Genomic DNA, 18,791 nt, shown 5'->3' with positions numbered 1-18,791 from the left:
AACAGTCGTGGGAAGAATATTTTGCTGACAAATCATCCTTTGCAACGTTTAATATAAAAACAACCAACAGCTTTTTTACCGACTTCTCTGTTGCAAAAGATGTCAATTTCAAGATTTCTTCCTGGATAATGAAGCCGCCGCAAATTGATACATCTCTAACGATTTATGGTACAACATGTTCACCAACAATACTTCAAACGTCATTTCTTGACCCTATACACAAAAACTATCAAGACTATGTACAAGTATTTACTGACGGTTCGAAAAATCCATTTGGCGTAGGTGCTGCATATTATGTGCCTCAAGCGAAAGTAGAGAAAAAACTTTAATTACATCATAAAAAGTATTAATATTCCGTTGCGAAAAAAGTTTGGGAAGCGCTAGCTTAGGGTAGGGATAGTGGGAGGAAGCCGCCAGCAATACTCTGGTACTAAATTATTCTCTACTGGATTTGAACCTGCCAATCCAAGCGGGGTAATCTCAGGTTAGAAATCAAGAGTAGTCCTAAGGCTTAGCACGATGCGACACTCAACGCAAACGTAGTCAACTGTAGTGCACTGGCTGACATAGATACTAAACACATTAATACACGTCTATACCCTTACGCTGGATGACGAAATCTCAGGATTGTTCTTTATGGCCGTACATACCTGTATCATGATCGCTTTTTACCAAGAGATCTACTGTAGAGACAGACTCAAAGTGCTTCATGCAGAACTAGAGTCTCCACGAACTAATTGTTTACTCAAAATGACATTAATAAAATTTAAGAAGCAGCAAATACATCCGAGTTATTAAATAGAGTAATTTCAAATCACTCATTAATATTAAGTAACAATTTGTTTTTGTTACGTTCTCATTGTGGGGCTCCGTAAATAACAGTCTACCTCTTCACGAGCTCCATGACACCAAATGTGTGAATCAGTCGTTGTCGTCGGAATGCTCTTGTCCGGAGCAGTCAATTACCGTATTAACTTCACATAGAACCGTGATAAATGCTGTTGCTGATGTTATGTCTCTGCCGTTTGGTTTGGGCGGAGAAATTACCTTTACAGTAGGGCGTAGTCATCGGAACAACGTCACATTGTGACTCCACTTTTAAGGACATCGCCGGCACGTTATTGTATGAAAACATTCTTGACTGCAAAAGTCAATGAGCTAAGATTTGTACTTCAATTAAGAGAATGCATTGATATAACGCTAAACACGCCGTTATTCTTTCATTGGGTGGAAGGAAGGTTACATTTTTAATGACATCCACGTGCGCGTTTACTCGACAAATATAAACAGACGAATGTAATGGAAATGCTGGATTCTTTGTATTAAGCTCCCGTCACTGATGCAAAAATGTGAGATCTGAGATAAACGGTTCCATTACATTTGAACCCGTGTACATTTGAACCCACGTACATTTGAACCACGTACATCTGAACCCACGGCAATCGCACCTGCATACTATTGCACCTATGGAATTTTTTTGTTTTACGGATATTTGAACCCTTACTAACCCTAATCCATGGGTTTTAGCACCCGCATATAGATTGAACCCGCGGATATACACATGGGTTCAAATGCACATGATTCAAATGTAAGTGGGTTCAAATGTAGCGGAAAGTGGGGAAGGTTGGGACACTTTTTTTCTTTTTCACATTTTGAGTCCTTTATTCTGCCCATACATATGACTTTGCGAGATTAATGCAGAGAGGGGTAAATGTAGTTTTTATTCAGCGACTAAGAAATTCCCTTGCGACACACATCTTACCACCAAAATGCTTTTAAAAACTTTTGTCAAGTGTTCCACTGCACCCCACTTGTGGGGCACATTCGGACAGACCTAGGGGCACAATGGGTCATTCTGTAAAAGTTCAACGAAGTATGCCCTTAAAAATAAGCAATCAATCAGCATAATCGTCTAAATAACAGGAAGGCCTCAAATTTGAAGATTTAAGATTTTTAAAATCAATGTTCAGCCGAAATATTTCAGATATTTCACCAAAAAATTCACTTACAAATTAAATTATTTTATAATCCGAATCCAAATCTGGGAATATTTTTGATTCTCGAATATATTTCATATTGGACCATGAGTCGAAAGATACCATAATGTTACATAAAAATATAACGCATCTCTAGGTCTCTAAGCACTTGTTGTATCAAACACTGTCGAATTGTGCCATGTAGGGCATGTCTCACTGAACCCCGGTCCATTGTTCCCCATAATCAACAAATATCTTCAGATCATCCCACGGCGAAATTCGGAAGGCACATCCACTCGACAACGTTATAAATATTTCACAGTGGACTGACTATAGCTGAAATATATTAGACGGTGGTTGATATATCAGACGTTGAAAAGACTAAGTTAGAAAAAAGAAAAAACTGGAACGGTGAAATTTTAGTTTCAACCCCCCAAAACCAATTTCACCTCAAAGCTTGCGTCGCTCTACCCGTACGCTGTCCGTTTGCGGGGACGTTGTAACTCACCGAAAGGCGGATTGAAACATCAAACCGCGGACCGGATTCCGAATATAGTATTAGTGTGAGAGCTGATTTTTCACTGTGCCCCATGTCCCAACGTGCCCCACCTTTCCCTACGGTCACCGAGATAAACACCCCCGAAAATAATATGAACTAGGTATTAACGATCAGAAAATGTATAAAGCAAATCCCAACCGTCCTCTTCATTCTGCAAATTTAAGATCACGCGTTAGAAACGTGATCGGCTCATAACGGCAACCTGGAGTAATTAAAGTAATCAGTTAAATAATTTGATTACAACAATCAGTTAGCTTTTTTCGTCAAATATTTGTGCGCGGGAAGCCACAAGCGACATCGCAGTCACAAATGTTTGTCGTAGGATGAGGTTTTGATTTTGATTTTGTTTAGGAAGTATGGATAAGCTGTCTGTTGGGTTATGACAGCGAGTTCGAAACAATATTCAGGTGAGCTAAATGTTCTTTATTAATATTGTTTTCATTGCTATTCTATTGCCTTCATTTTTCTATTGTATAAGTGGTAAATTAGAGGTTTTCGGGCCTATACGAATTGGAATTATTAATCTAATACAGAAGTCTAGATTGGTGGGTGATTCTCTTTTGTATCGAACTCACTAACATCGGGTTCCATCGTTTTCTCACAACTGGTCGAACTTAAAAGCTATAAGGCAATACATAGACTTATCATATTAAGAAACTTAAACGTAATATACTGATATACGTCACTACGTAAGCTGCATTCCACATGGCAAGATTTACATGAATGTAATGCATAACTTTCAAAACTTTCTCAAATGTATCGCAAAATCAATGGTTTATTAGAGATTCGACGTAGCCTTTTCACTTTCATATTTTATAGTGTTTAGGGGGCTCCCATAGTATTCGTACCAAGATGGCGCACAACCTGAACAGAGTATGTGTATCTGCAGGTTGTGCGCCATCTTGGTACGAATACTACCGATCGCCGTGTATAGATTGGATCTTTCTACAAAGACCCTACTAACGTTCAACATAAGAGAATTAGTAATTATCCAGTTTAAGTTAGGAATGCAGATTGCACTGGAAATTCTATAAATCAGTCCTAACCCCAAATAGATAATTAGTAATATGTCATTTTAAAACGTGGCTGGAGCTTTGTGCAAAAGATCAGATAGAGCCCTACTCTTCATTTATTAAGCAAGAGAATTCTTCGACAGTGTGTTTAACAATATCTTAACTTTTTTTCAGATGCAAAACAATTAAAGGTTGAAGACTAAAAGACACAAAGTAACGAACGAGGAATAATACAAGTAAAATTCATTCAAACATTTTATTTGACTTTCGACGCCTATTCTATTCCTGCATACCACTGTTTTCTTATAAAATGCTAAACAATCAGATGCAAGCGCACCACCTCTCGGGTCTTGCAATCAAAGTCGGCATTGTTATGCCACTTATTTGATCCTGTTTTTTCCCTCGAAATTGAAGGTTTATATTTTCACAAGTTTTAATAATTGTCTTTCGAATCAAAAGTCCAAAAGAGTAAGACCCACGTTCACGTTTAAAATGCTAACGTATATTTTTTGCTTTGCAGTGTCTCTGTCAAATAGCATTTGTGTGAATTAACTACCTTAAAATGACATATTTGGCGCAACGAAATTTAGTTTAATTTAAATTTAGAATTGGCTTACACAAAATCATAACATATATATTGATTTTCAGCTTTTTGAAACACCGCTTGAAGGTTGACAGGACAATTTATCATTGTACCAAAAGAAATTCGTCAAGTGCCAGCTTTTCATCACTGAGTGAGATGAAGGCCTAGCAAGTCTGAAGATCAAGTATGTAATTAAATCATTTGAAATCTTTTCAATTTAGATATCTATAAATAAATGATATATTGTATTTTTTTTACGGGAAATCTACAGACAAATTATTACTTTCAATATATTGAGTATAAGCTCAGTTTTGGTTTGTCTGTCAAATGAAATTTTCTAAAAATTACAATTTCAAAATGTGTCCCAACTAAAATTTCCAAAAACGATACTGTATAAATTATATTCAACCAAGTGTAAACTTTTTGGTTCTTATCCCCTTGGTAAATATTCTAAGATATCATACCATCCATGTTCATAACTATAAATATAGAAAAATAAAAATATGTGTCATATTTTCCCTAATGTTAGTGCGGGTCACGTCATGTTATGCCTAATCACGTGTATTAGGGAGAGCTTAATTAATATAAACTCTCCTATATAATCTCTACTGAATGGTCTCTTTCATACGGCACTCACCGTCAATATAAGATAGAGCAGCTTGAAAACTCAGAATTCTTACTTTTTTAATTAGATATTAGGAACTTGGGTGTTCCTGCTCGATAACCAGTTTGGTTCCCCGCGACTTCCCTTCCCCAGTAGAAAACTGTGTAATTTTTTTTTGTTTTGTATTTTATGATTGTGATACATTTTGCTGGTTGGAAAAAATAAACTTGACTTGACTTAATTTAATCGTGTATCTTACCCCCTTTGGTACTAGTTAACCATGACATTCGTATTCACATGTGTTTTGAACTGAAATGGCATTGTTTCCCATAACGATATTATATGAGTGGGTAGAATCAAGTGCATCAATATGCATCAATATAACCGGGAATCGTACACCCTTTAGTACTGGTTGACAATGTGATTTGTGTCTCAAACTAAAATTTCCAAGGTTACTATATACATGAGATCCCACCAATTGTAAATCTAGTATAGTCAGGCTATATCCCTATGCTAATAGCCTTAATAATCATACCGTCCCATGTTCATTAGTGTTCGAATCTGGGAATATATTCCTTATTTCTCTATAGTTTATTCCCTAGTTATGATCTATCATGTTCTTATATATATATATAATGTCTACAATGTCTGTGGCTGAAGTTATTTATAGACGTATATTTTCAGGTAGTCGCTGGGAAGGACAGACTATAGAACACTTGAAGGTAAAATATAACACACTAATAAATAATTCACTAGTTAAGATTTAAATAATGAGATACAACATAACACACTGACAGATCATTCCGAATAAGTAATATTTATAATGTTGAAAATCTGCGAATAATTTAAGAATGAACGTAAATGAATATCAGTACAAGTTATCATCTTTGTATCTTTAGAATAAGCACAGCTTATCACAAGGGCGTGGGCAATTTTTTGAGGGGCGTAAAGATAATTAGAAACAAAAATATTTGTTAGATTTTATCTTTTCCACCTTATTTTTGATATTTTCATTTCTTAAATATGTAGCCGTATTTTCAACGTGCTTTCAAATGATTATAAATATAGTTTATATGATGTGTTGCAATATTATAACCTGACAGATCATTCCAAAGTAATGTTTGTAAATTAGGAGGAAATCTGTGAATAATTTGTGAATGAACTGAAAATTAATATTTTTATTTTATGTATTCAAAGTATAAGCATAGCTTCTCTGTGCTCCTGTCAAATTACATTTTCCGTAACTTATAAACTTAAAACTTAATAATGACATAGTTCGAACAACTATGTTTAATCAAATCAATATTATACAAAATTTACCTACATTTCATTATCTCGCATAAATTTCAGCTTTCTGAAACACTTCTTGGAAGCGGAAAAGACAGTTTATCATTACATCAAAAGACACGCGGAGGTATTTGTCCGATTATACATCACTGAGAGAAGTGGATGCATCGAGTCTGAAGAGTAAGTATGTTATTAAAATATTTTGAATCTTCCTAATTTACACTCATCACAAACAAGTTAGAATACTATATTATAAAAATCGGTGAAGAGATAAATGATAAAGAGGTAAATCCGCAACCCAATTTCTTGATTGAAAAGCGGCATTATAAAATAATAAAACAAAAATCTAAAACGAAAGATATCACCATAGGTTTTGTTTTAGCAGTCTCGCAGCAGTTTGAAAACGCTTTTTAGACATTGTAAAGCACAAAATTTGGTGTTATGTTAGTATTTCTTTAAAATATATACCATAATAGTAACTGAAATCGAAACACTGTAAATTGTTCGCGCGATGTACCTTTTGTCTATTTTGAAACTAACTACCTATGAAACCGCATACGACTTTTTCTCGGTATGTGACTATATATAAAATAATAAATGCAAAATATATCGATCGCATTTTTTTGCAATAATTTAAATTACAATCGTTCGTTTTTTGTCCACATCTTGGGATATTTCAAACGGTGAAACTTAAAAAAAAGAATCAGAGTGACAGGCCTGCGGCGGGGCGGAGTCGGTGTTGTTACACGTGGTTTCATTGTTCTTCATTTTATGTCCGCGGACTGACGCGGTAATTTTGAGTTGTAATGATTTTATATTGTCGTAAGTCGTCGCAACTGCAGGTTTCGTTGAACACAATTAAGCCATCAAATACCGCATTTTAAATATGTCCGCATCCAGGGGCGCAGTCAGGATTTTCCAACGGGGGTTAAGATGAAATTAAAAGAGTGCGCCAAAAGTGCAATTCACGACGACGTAATGCGTTTAATAAACTAAAATGTATGGTCGTTCACAGCGAAATTTCACAGTTACGTTGTAGCCCGTCTCTCTTTGCCTGCCGGTGTAGGCGAGTATTTTACAAGTCGTATTTCAATCATCGACTATTAATCCGTAGTCATCGGGTACCCGCATTTAGAAATAAAACATCAAAAATTCGGGAAAATTAATTTCAGAGAGAACTAAAACATTTCAGTAGTGTCATAATGGTTTATATGTACAAAAATACGCTCGCATGTAGCGCCGACCGTATGCATGAGGTGTGAAACTATTACTTGGAATTTATTGTTATGAAGTTAAATTTTTATTTTCATTCAATTATTATTTACTCGCGCCGTAATCAGGGGCGGGCAAAATCGTATTTTTGAATCGAGTTAATCGAATATTTTTAACGAACACCGAATAATCAGCATTATAAACGACATTAATTGGGATGTTGGCCGCCGAAACCACCGCCGTGACAATATATATATATTTTTTTTTTTCGAATTTTACTAGAAGACTGAAAACTCGTAACAGTGCGGCGTTTTTTATTTCATAATTTTGTCGTAATCGAAGGCCTCAGTTAAATATTCGTCACCGCGATCGTTTTGGCGGCCGACATTCCAATTAATGTTGTTAGACTATATCAAAGCACTTTTTTATTCACTAGTATATATTAATTATCACGGCGGATATCGTAGTTTTTATATTTCGGACATGATTGTGAGTTCACATCGACGAAGAGGGGCAACAAGTGCATTCGCATGCAATTTTATTATGATTTCTATCTTCTGTGTAGGATTTCTATCACAGTTTGTAAATTACAGTTCCAATTTTAAGCGAACAATATCATTCTTATTAACCCCGGGGTGCGATATTTGTGAAGCGGATAGTTGGACATTTCTATGCGTTTAAATTTGGATCGTGTCGGTGTTACTTTCGTATTAAATAATAATTAAAGAACTTCACAAATTGGTAATTACTACAATACTTGGTGTTGAGTGTTCACGTAACTCAGCTTTGGTAAAACACTTTTTTTTATTGATACTAACTACATGAATAAATCGGCAATACTGGTATTTCTACGTGGTCAAAATAATATTGTTTATGCATTTTTAATATAAGTTTACCTTTGCTTTACCTCTGTTAATAAGCATTCATTTTTTTGTGATTTGTAACTCCGAAACTTATTAATGAAACTATATATTTATTTTCAGTTTTCTAAATCACTGCTTGAAAGAGTCATTGCATCAAACGGACGTTGTTATTAGTCTGGTGCCTCACGGAGTGAGATGGAAGCTTTTATATAGTGTAAAGAGTAAAGAGCAAGTATGAAATCCTATAAATCTTTCAATTCATATTTTTTCAGGTATGAACTGAAATATCATGTTAAATCCCGCTAGTCAGGAAGAATTGCAAAATTCATATAATGCAATGGTTTCCACCCGCTAGTTCACGGAAGATGTGCAGTTTTTAGCTGGTATGCAATAAATGTTTCTGCTGTGTTACTTTCGTTTGCACAATTCCCGAAAAGACGCGGGTTATGTTTACTTTTGGGCGTTCTCCCATCGTTTGACAAGTATCGAAGTATGCGGCAGTCCGCCAGCAATGGGGTTATAATACAGGTAATGGGGCAATTGCGGCTGCATTATTACAATTTGTCGGGCCTCATTTTATAGTATTTGTTGTATTCGTACTTTATGGGTTTATTTCGTTGCCATAGCGTTTTGTTAGTTTTTCAATAGTCTAGAAGAGTAGTTTTAAACCATGGTTCAATCGACTTTTTGTTTTTTGTTGGGGTAACAGGAGTTCGACGAGGTATCTTTAATTAAAACAGTTTTCTATTATGGGAATTTGTATCACATCGTCTACTAATTATGCAAATTTAACTACAGTTCATCTCAGATATTTAAACTTACACGTTCAACAACTTATAAATTAGCGTTGCTGTTTGTATAGCGTTGCGCAGTTGTAAGTTTTAGTGAACCCGTCATCTTCATGGATGTCGCGCGCTTTAGTGTTTGTGCTTATATGATAGTGGCTTTTGGTGCTTTCTGCTTATGACTTTGAAACATCTTCGATTGCTATGGCAAACCAAGGATTTTCAACCTGAATCTTTTCATTTTCTATAACCTTGCACAAAATTATGTTTCCCCTTTATAAAGTCTTACTAGGGCTCCTAATTTAAACCATCTGGTACAATGGGGTTTGGCGGGAGCTTTCAGGGTAGCGCAGGGGTTCGACAGGCTCGGAATGGTTAGGGTTTAGAATTTGGAAAATCCACGGTGTATTATTTTGTTTGATGTTGCCATATCACTAGAGCAGACAGGTACGAATAGATTGGTTTAAATATATATCCAATTCATATCTAATTTATCAAATTACATTTTCGGTCATTCATAAACCCAAAACTTGACATAGTTCATATAGTTCACATAATGCCATAGTTCGAAAAATTATTGGTACATTCAAATTTTAACCCACAAGCCGAAATTAGATCGAAATAATTAAATATTTTACTGAAATCAATCAATTTTTGTAAAATTTACAATCTTCGAATACTACATTGTGCCACCGCAAGTTTTTGTTGAATTAACTTTTTGGACACGTCAGTGTACATAACGATCGTTTCAATATTAATGTTGTTGTTCTTGTTAGTATTCTTCTTTTTCGTCATGATGAATCGTCATGATGAAATCGCTTTCCTTTTCGAATACTGAATCAAATGAGAGAAGGCTATTACTTTTACTTATTTTAAAAATTTGTGTGGACTTCAAGATATTCGAGTTTTTTTTGGGTCAGAATGAAAAATAACGACACCTTGTGACGTGTCCATATATTTGAGCACAGCTCTCTCGTTACTTATCGATTTTAATCGGTAAGTTTGTTGATAGGTATAGTCTGTTTGTCTGTTAGATGCACTCGATATCTCACGAAAGCGATATTGAATCTGCTCCAGATTTTGCATGTGCATTCATCATATGGCGTACCAGAAGTTGTCACTATGGAGTAAGAGCGCTGTTCTGGGGGATCCCCTAACTTTCGATCAATGAGTCTTCGGTCTCTGACCGATATTCTCGTTTATATTAGTCCTCGATTTAATGGAATATTCAAATATTGACCCGCTAGACCGGAAAAGATTCAATATTTCTGAAAAAACTTATAGTGCAATATACCAATTATCTAAGTATATTACCACAGTTGTGACTGTTTCTTTAAAAATGAGAGATTTTATTTGAAATTAATGCTCCTATTGAATTGAATTTGAATCCGTCGTTAACTTAAAGCTTTAAAATAACAAATTAGTCGTTGTCCAGCTTGGTTTAGGTTTCGGGTTAGAAGAAATTAAAAAATTTGAAATCTGCATTCGGGGGTGTTTTTTGAAATAAATGCTTTCGTTGAATTGAATTGAATGCCCGACCCAGATTTGTGTTTGATAAATTTTTATTTAAATCCAAAAATTCTGATAAATAACAATTCATTTCTAAGTCATTGTCGCGTGAATGTCTTAGCCGTACAAAAATACATTTGGGGAAATGAAGAAACTTATTAACAAAAAAGCGGTGGACGTGTCCACGAATTTAAGAAAAAAATGAAATGGTCACTTCTAATTCTCCGATGAAGCGTAATATTTTGGTAGATTCGAAAGCACGCAACAAGAGGACTTTTTAATAAATTTTCTGATTTTGTCGCAACGACACTGATCAGTTTGTTCTTCATTAGGGATTGCGAATACTTTAGAATAGTTCTGTTTTATTAGCTGAATTGTTATTTATCCGACGCTGATACTGACTATTCATAGTTTCTAATATGTGTGTTGAAATAGTTTATTTGTAAACGAAAAGTTAAAATGTTTTAAGCAAGCTGACAGGCTAGAAAAATCTTAGTTACACTGCACGCATGCCAGGTCATATTTAATAATCCCTTGCTCAATCGTATGTTTTTCCGGAGTTCCTAACATTCCAAATTTTTCATTTTGTCAAGGCTAGTTTTTTATTCACGTTTTGGTTTGTCTCTGTACAACACATTTCATATAGTTTGTGATTGTTATCAAATTGCTGTGTTTGATTATTAGATTATTTATTATTTAAGCCTTCGTTTAATCGTTTGTTCTTCTATTTTAGCTGAACCTCTGTTAATAAGTGGACATTTATAAACTCTACTTTAACTTGCTTAACTTTATCCTACTTACTACTTTAACTTGCTTCTAATTTTAATGTTGGAGAGTATTAGAATATTTAGGGTTAAAACACGTCCAACTAACTGTTAACTGAAGGCGCTTGGATGTAATTGTGACAAAAGCATATCAGTTTGAGCTTTTAAAAAAATAAAAATGCGGATTCTACTGGCTTTCATGTAGGTACATCTTAAAACTCCTATTTGTAGTGCGATTTTTTTAAAGTCATATTCTAAAATATGTTAACGTGACTATAAATCTAAGTCATACAGGAAAACGAATCTCTCAAATCAAATAAACCCACTTTGGGTTTAGTACAAAATATAGAACGCCGTTAACAATATGAAAGGAAAATATGGGATACCTGTAAAGAGGAAAAATGTCTGTCCATTACATACTTCTACGAACATTTGTTTCTGTAGTTCTTTGCGTTGTGTTGTGTTGTTCTGGTATCTTGATGCCACGAAAATATATTGTCATTGTAACCTACGGGTTATCTTCTGATAGTCGCATTTTATACTTCAGCTTGGTTCTAATTTTGATGCTTGATTCACATTAGAATAATTTTAAGTCGAATCACGTCCAAATATTACCTAAAGACAGCTAATCTAACCCAATATAATATGTTCATTTTGCAATAATTTTGGCTGTCTTGAATTGTGATTTTTTTACCAAATTTTCGTATTACTATCGTGTATTATTTACTAGTTTTATTTTATCATTAATTGCGGTATATTGACTTTTCATTTATTTCAATTTCGGTTCGGAATGCTTGAAATGAGTGTTTTACTTTCTGCTTAAAACAAACATCAATGTCGTTACACATGCAGCAAGTGCTGGTCAAACCTATTATAAAAGGCTTTCGGTAAAAGTTATTGGGTATCGGTAATATCGGCAATTTTTTGGTATCGGTATTCGTATTGATATCGGCTAAATGTAGACTGATATTTCCTTGATAATTAAACTTTTAATCTATTTCTGAATGTTTTACAAAGTAGGTTGAAATACTGATATTGAAATTATTTTTTGCTTGTGTTCGTTTGTGATCGTGTGTGATCGTGTTCGCGGTATTATCCTCGTTAGGTAGGAGCAATGCTGTTTCCAAACCGCGCGAATAGAAACGGGAATATGATTATGACCTGATTTAAGCCATTTATCAGCCCAACTAGCTCTACTAATTTGGCTATTATTGCAACCTTTTTATTATATTGACAATTTTGACATTACATGGAAATTATGAAGAAATATATCGAATGTGAATTTTTCGATGTGCAAAATACAAAATACGACGTTATAATGGCATAAAATTCTGCGCACGCAACTCGATTTATCAGTTGGATAGAATGAGTGAACATTTGTTTATTTTACCACCTACAGTAGCCAAACCCGATGAGTTTTCTAACCGAACACCGATAAAATTAACATCAGTGTGCAATATATTTAAATAAAAACGTATCAGGATCCAAAACATTTATTTCTTTTTATCTTAAATATGTCTTTTTCAAATCTAAAAAATTGTGTGGCATGAATAAATCTTGCAAACTGTTACTTTAACTTGTTTCGACTGCACACCTGGGATAAGAATTACATAGCATGTAAATGTAGGCAATTTCTGCTTTAAAATTTTAATATCGTCGTTTTATCGTTGTTGTCGAATTGGTATCGGCGACAAAAGGTATCGGTACATCTCTTAGTTGGAATCACTAGTATAATGTAATGGACGTTAATGTAATGTCTAAAATAGATATATACTCTTTTACTGCAAACCTAAAAAACTCGTATGATATCAAATAGCATCTTTTTTAAGCCATCTCAAGCATGTAATAGTATATTACACATACCACTACTAAGATTTATTTCCTGAGCAACAGACAAAGTTTAATTGTTTTCTTCCGTATATATATATATTTGACCCGGGGTATTTCGAAAGTTATCGGGCATTGTACTTTTGGTGAATGATCGCTCATAGACTTCTCTCTTTAAGGCAATTTCATCTTCTGTTTGCGGGGAGAAAAGAGGCATGTTGATTGACTTCAACAAAATCTTGTATCAGTCTTCTCATATTCTTGTTTGTTTAATATTATTTCGGATCATTTCAAGTCGGCTATATAAAGGTTATTTCGCATTAGAAGTTTGTCGTTCAAGTAGTGTTAATTTAATTGCCGTAATAATCGGATTGTTTGCTTGTTTTTTTTATTTTGGGTAAATGATAGGGTTTATTCATATTGCATAAATTAAAGTTGCTATTGCTTGCATATTTTGGAATTAAGTATGTTGTCGACATACTTAGGTTGGTCGTAAACTTTAGCAACCCAATACATTATGACCAAGTATGACAGATGTCCCAATATATTGACATATGTGAATAGTAGGGTTAATAGTTTTGGCTTCTACATTATGCGTTTCGACCTCTACAATAACCATTTTTATCAGCACACTTTTTGACGTTTTTCATCACATATTATTCGTTTCTCGTACTTTGTTCATGTAGACTGGATATTTCATTGCCAGTAATAGACTTCAATCATATTCAAAGATGTGGAGTTGTTAATATCGAGAAAACTGGCAGGTTATAAGTCCAAGGAAGTCGCACAGCGTCATCGCCCAACACGTTATAGGTGTCTTGTAGAGACTCATCATACGTAAAAGGTTGATCATTATTTACTTCCTCTACTATAAAAGTGCATAATAACTAAATGTATATATATTTTTACAGGATTCTTCAATTATGGAACTTGAAAAATCTTTCTGAGTTTCAAAAGAAAATACAACTCAATTATTTGAATATGAAGAAAAGTTTTATTAAAGATAACTAAGATGAGCTAGCCAACAAATGCATCGAGGGCACACACAAGACTTCTATATAAAAAAATAGACTGTTGTTTGAGACTGTATTCCATTGCCATACCTACTTTAAGCTCGTATGTATGTGCACTGATTACTAATATGTGATCCCAAACAAATGCATTGGGCAGCACATACACATGTCTTTTATATCAAATACGACTGTTGATTGAAACTATACCAAAATGTCATACACACTGTAAAAGGATTATATGCGGAAGTTTGACATGGGTCGACCCGTGAGGAACTAACTATTTATGTAATTTGAATAACTGCAAACGGATTCTTCTCTTTATTAATGAATTGAATCATAGCTCAGAAAACTAAAATACAATTGTTATTTGTATTTTAACACCCTGCAATGCAATCCTGTATTTGATGTACTGGTATGATAAGTTTAAAATGATTCTTTCATTCTACGTTATTCTTATATTTTTATTACTGTTATTGAACATGACTGATTAATTACTGATATTGTATATTTTTTAATAGGCTTTTTTCGTAATATGCTGTTTCCATATTTAGCTATCTTATTTGTCATGTTCATTATATTCTATTGTAGTTTTGGAGAAATTTTCAACAGGAAAACAAGATATCGTGACAACGACAAAGGAAGAAAAGTATTAACAGAGCTTTTCATCTATAGTGTTCATTTTGACTTTAGTCGATATAATATTTTTCTGAATATATTAATACTGATACAATAATGCACGAAGTATTATGTTTATTGCTGATATTCAATATTTATTAATAAAGTTTTTTTTATTGATATTCTGTATCCATATTTTCCTATCTGTGTTTGTCATATTCATTATTTTCTCTTCTATTTTTAAGATATATTCAACAGGAACCAGGATATCGTGACACCGACAAAAGAAGAAAAGTATTAACCAATCCTGCCATGGCTTTTTTGTTTTTATTATTTTATTTGGTATAGATAGATTTAGACCCATTCCCGCCATTAAGGGTTTTTATTAGGCTTAGATATTTTTAATGGTATTCTAGATTCTCAGGCAAAGAATTATGAGGCAATGGGGAAATTAGGAAAAGACTGATACAAGGAAACAATGAAAAAAATAGGAAAAGACTGAAACAAGAAAAATCTACAAATTGAATGTAAATATTTTTACAAGTTTTATTAGGCTTAGATATTGTTAATGTTATCTTAGCTTCTCAGGCACATAATTTTGAAGGCACTGGAGAAATTGAAAAAAGACGGAATCATAGACAAATCTGAAATTACGGTAAGTATGTTACAAGTGTTTCATTAGTCAGGCTTACGCCTTCTAGTGTTTATTTTGATTTTAGTTGGATATAATATTCTTTAGATTATATTAATACTGATACAGTAATGCACGAAGTATTATGTTCATTGCTGATATTGAATATTTAATAATAAAGCTTTTTTAGTAATATGCTCTATCCATATTTTTCTATCTGTGTTTGTCATAATCATGATTTCACTTCTATTTTTAAGATATTTTCAACAGGAACCAGGATATCGTGACACCGACAAAAAAGAAAAGTATTAACAGGTTGCCATGGCTTTTTTGTTGTTATTATTTTATTTGGTATAGATAGATTTAGACCCATTCCCGCCATTAGGAATAATAGGGTTTTTATTAGGCTTAGATATTTTTAATGTTATTCTAGCTTCTCAGGCACAGAACTATGCAGGGACTGAGAAGATTAGGAAAAAAAGGATGCAAGGAAAATCTACAAATTACATGTAAATATTTTTAGAATTTTATTAGGCTTAGATATTGTTAATACTATCTTAGCTTCTCAGGCACAGAATTCTGAAAGCACTGGAGCAATTGAAAAAAAGACGGAATCAGAGACAAATCTGAAATTCCGGTGAGTATGTTACAAGTGTTTCATTAGTCAGGCTTACTCCCATCTAGTGATCATTTTGATTTTAGTTCGATATAATATTTTTTTGATTATATTAATACTGATACAGTAATGCACGAAGTATTATATTCATTGCTGATATTGAATATTTAATATTAAAGCTTTTTTAGTAATAGGCTCTATCCATATTTGCCTATTTTATTTGTCCTAATCATTATTATCTCTTTTATTTTTGAGGTATTTTCAACAGGAAACAGAATGTCGTGACACCGACCAAAGAAGAAAAGTATTAACAGGCTTACCATGTCTTTTTTAGTTTTTTATATTTGCTCTGTTAGAGATAGATTTAGACCCATTCCCACCGTTAGAAATACCCGCCATTAGGATTAATAGGGTTTTTATTAGGCTTAGGTATTTTTAATGGTATTCTAGATTCTCAGGTAAAGAATTATGAAGGCAATGGGGAAATTAGGAAAAGACTGATACAAGGAAACAATGAAGAAAATAGGAAAAGACTGATACAAGAAAAATCTACAAATTGAATGTAAATATTTTTACAAGTTTTATTAGGCTTAGATATTGTTAATGTTATCTCAGCTTCTCAGGCACATAATTTTGAAGGCACTGGTGAAATTGAAAAAAGACGGAATCATAGACAAATCTGAAATTCCGGTAAGTATGTTACAAGTGTTTCATTAGTCAGGCTTACGCCTTCTAGTGTTTATTTTGATTTTAGTTGGATATAGTATTCTTTAGATTATATTAATACTGATACAGTAATGCACGAAGTATTATGTTCATTGCTGATATTGAATATTTAATAATAAAGCTTTTTTAATAATATGCTCTATCCATATTTTTCTATCTGTGTTTGTCATAATCATGATTTCACTTCAATTTTTAAGATATTTTCAACAGGAACCAGGATATCGTGACACCGACAAAAAAGAAAAGTATTAACAGGTTGCCATGGCTTTTTTGTTGTTATTATTTTATTTGGTATAGATAGATTTAGACCCATTCCCGCCATTAGGAATAATAGGGTTTTTATTAGGCTTAGATATTTTTAATGTTATTCTAGCTTCTCAGGCACAGAACTATGCAGGGACTGAGAAGATTAGGAAAAAAAGGATGCAAGGAAAATCTACAAATTACATGTAAATATTTTTAGAATTTTATTAGGCTTAGATATTGTTAATATTATCTTAGCTTCTCAGGCACAGAATTCTGAAAGCACTGGAGCAATTGAAAAAAAGACGGAATCAGAGACAAATCTGAAATTCCGGTGAGTATGTTACAAGTGTTTCATTAGTCAGGCTTACTCCCATCTAGTGATCATTTTGATTTTAGTTCGATATAATATTTTTTTGATTATATTAATACTGATACAGTAATGCACGAAGTATTATATTCATTGCTGATATTGAATATTTAATATTAAAGCTTTTTTAGTAATAGGCTCTATCCATATTTGCCTATTTTATTTGTCCTAATCATTATTATCTCTTTTATTTTTGAGGTATTTTCAACAGGAAACAGAATGTCGTGACACCGACCAAAGAAGAAAAGTATTAACAGGCTTACCATGGCTTTTTTAGTTTTTTATATTTGCTCTGTTAGAGATAGATTTAGACCCATTCCCACCGTTAGAAATACCCGCCATTAGGATTAATAGGGTTTTTATTAGGCTTAGGTATTTTTAATGGTATTCTAGATTCTCAGGTAATAAATTATGAAGGCAATGGGGAAATTAGGAAAAGACTGATACAAGGAAACAATGAAGAAAATAGGAAAAGACTGATACAAGAAAAATCTACAAATTGAATGTAAATATTTTTACAAGTTTTATTAGGCTTATTTTGTTAATGTTATCTCAGCTTCTCAGGCACATAATTTTGAAGGCACTGGAGAAATTGAAAAAAGACGGAATCATAGACAAATCTGAAATTCCGGTAAGTATGTTACAAGTGTTTCATTAGTCAGGCTTACGCCTTCTAGTGTTTATTTTGATTTTAGTTGGATATGATATTCTTTAGATTATATTAATACTGATACAGTAATGCACGAAGTAATATGTTCATTGCTGGTATTGAATATTTAATAATAAAGCTTTTTTAGTAATATGCTCTATCCATATTTTTCTATCTGTGTTTGTCATAATCATGATTTCACTTCTATTTTTAAGATATTTTCAACAGGAACCAGGATATCGTGACACCGACAAAAAAGAAAAGTATTAACAGGTTGCCATGGCTTTTTTGTTGTTATTATTTTATTTGGTATAGATAGATTTAGACCCATTCCCGCCATTAGGAATAATAAGGTTTTTATTAGGCTTAGATATTTTTAATGTTATTCTAGCTTCTCAGGCACAGAACTATGCAGGGACTGAGAAGATTAGGAAAAGACGGATGCAAGGAAAATCTACAAATTACATGTAAATATTTTACGAATTTTATTAGGCTTAGATATTGTTAATATTATCTTAGCTTCTCAGGCACAGAATTCTGAAAGCACTGGAGCAATTGAAAAAAAGACGGAATCAGAGACAAATCTGAAATTCCGGTGAGTATGTTACAAGTGTTTCATTAGTCAGGCTTATTCCCATCTAGTGATCATTTTGATTTTAGTTCGATATAATATTTTTTTTGATTATATTAATACTGATACAGTAATGCACGAAGTATTATATTCATTGCTGATATTGAATATTTAATATTAAAGCTTTTTTAGTAATAGGCTCTATCCATATTTGCCTATTTTATTTGTCCTAATCATTATTTTCTCTTTTATTTTTGAGGTATTTTCAACAGGAAACAGAATGTCGTGACACCGACCAAAGAAGAAAAGTATTAACAGGCTTACCATGGCTTTTTTTTGTTTTTTATATTTGCTCTGTTAGAGATAGATTTAGAC

At 33.2% G+C, this 18,791-nt stretch overlaps 1 long non-coding RNA gene across 1 annotated transcript; it reads left to right on the top strand.

The window, feature by feature from the left end:
* Positions 1-2,846: 2,846 nt before the first annotated feature.
* LOC144430784 (uncharacterized) lies at positions 2,847-14,983 on the top strand. Its single transcript, XR_013479719.1, has 7 exons — positions 2,847-2,942; positions 3,723-3,784; positions 4,197-4,315; positions 5,420-5,457; positions 6,086-6,202; positions 8,218-8,329; positions 13,894-14,983. It is a non-coding gene; the product is annotated as an uncharacterized LOC144430784 (long non-coding RNA).
* Positions 14,984-18,791: the final 3,808 nt, after the last annotated feature.

The sequence above is a fragment of the Styela clava genome, chromosome 12, assembly GCF_964204865.1.
Source record: "Styela clava chromosome 12, kaStyClav1.hap1.2, whole genome shotgun sequence".
NCBI lineage: Eukaryota > Metazoa > Chordata > Ascidiacea > Stolidobranchia > Styelidae > Styela > Styela clava.
Note: the sequence above shows the minus strand (reverse complement) of the source record. Positions and strands in the feature narration are given on the sequence as shown.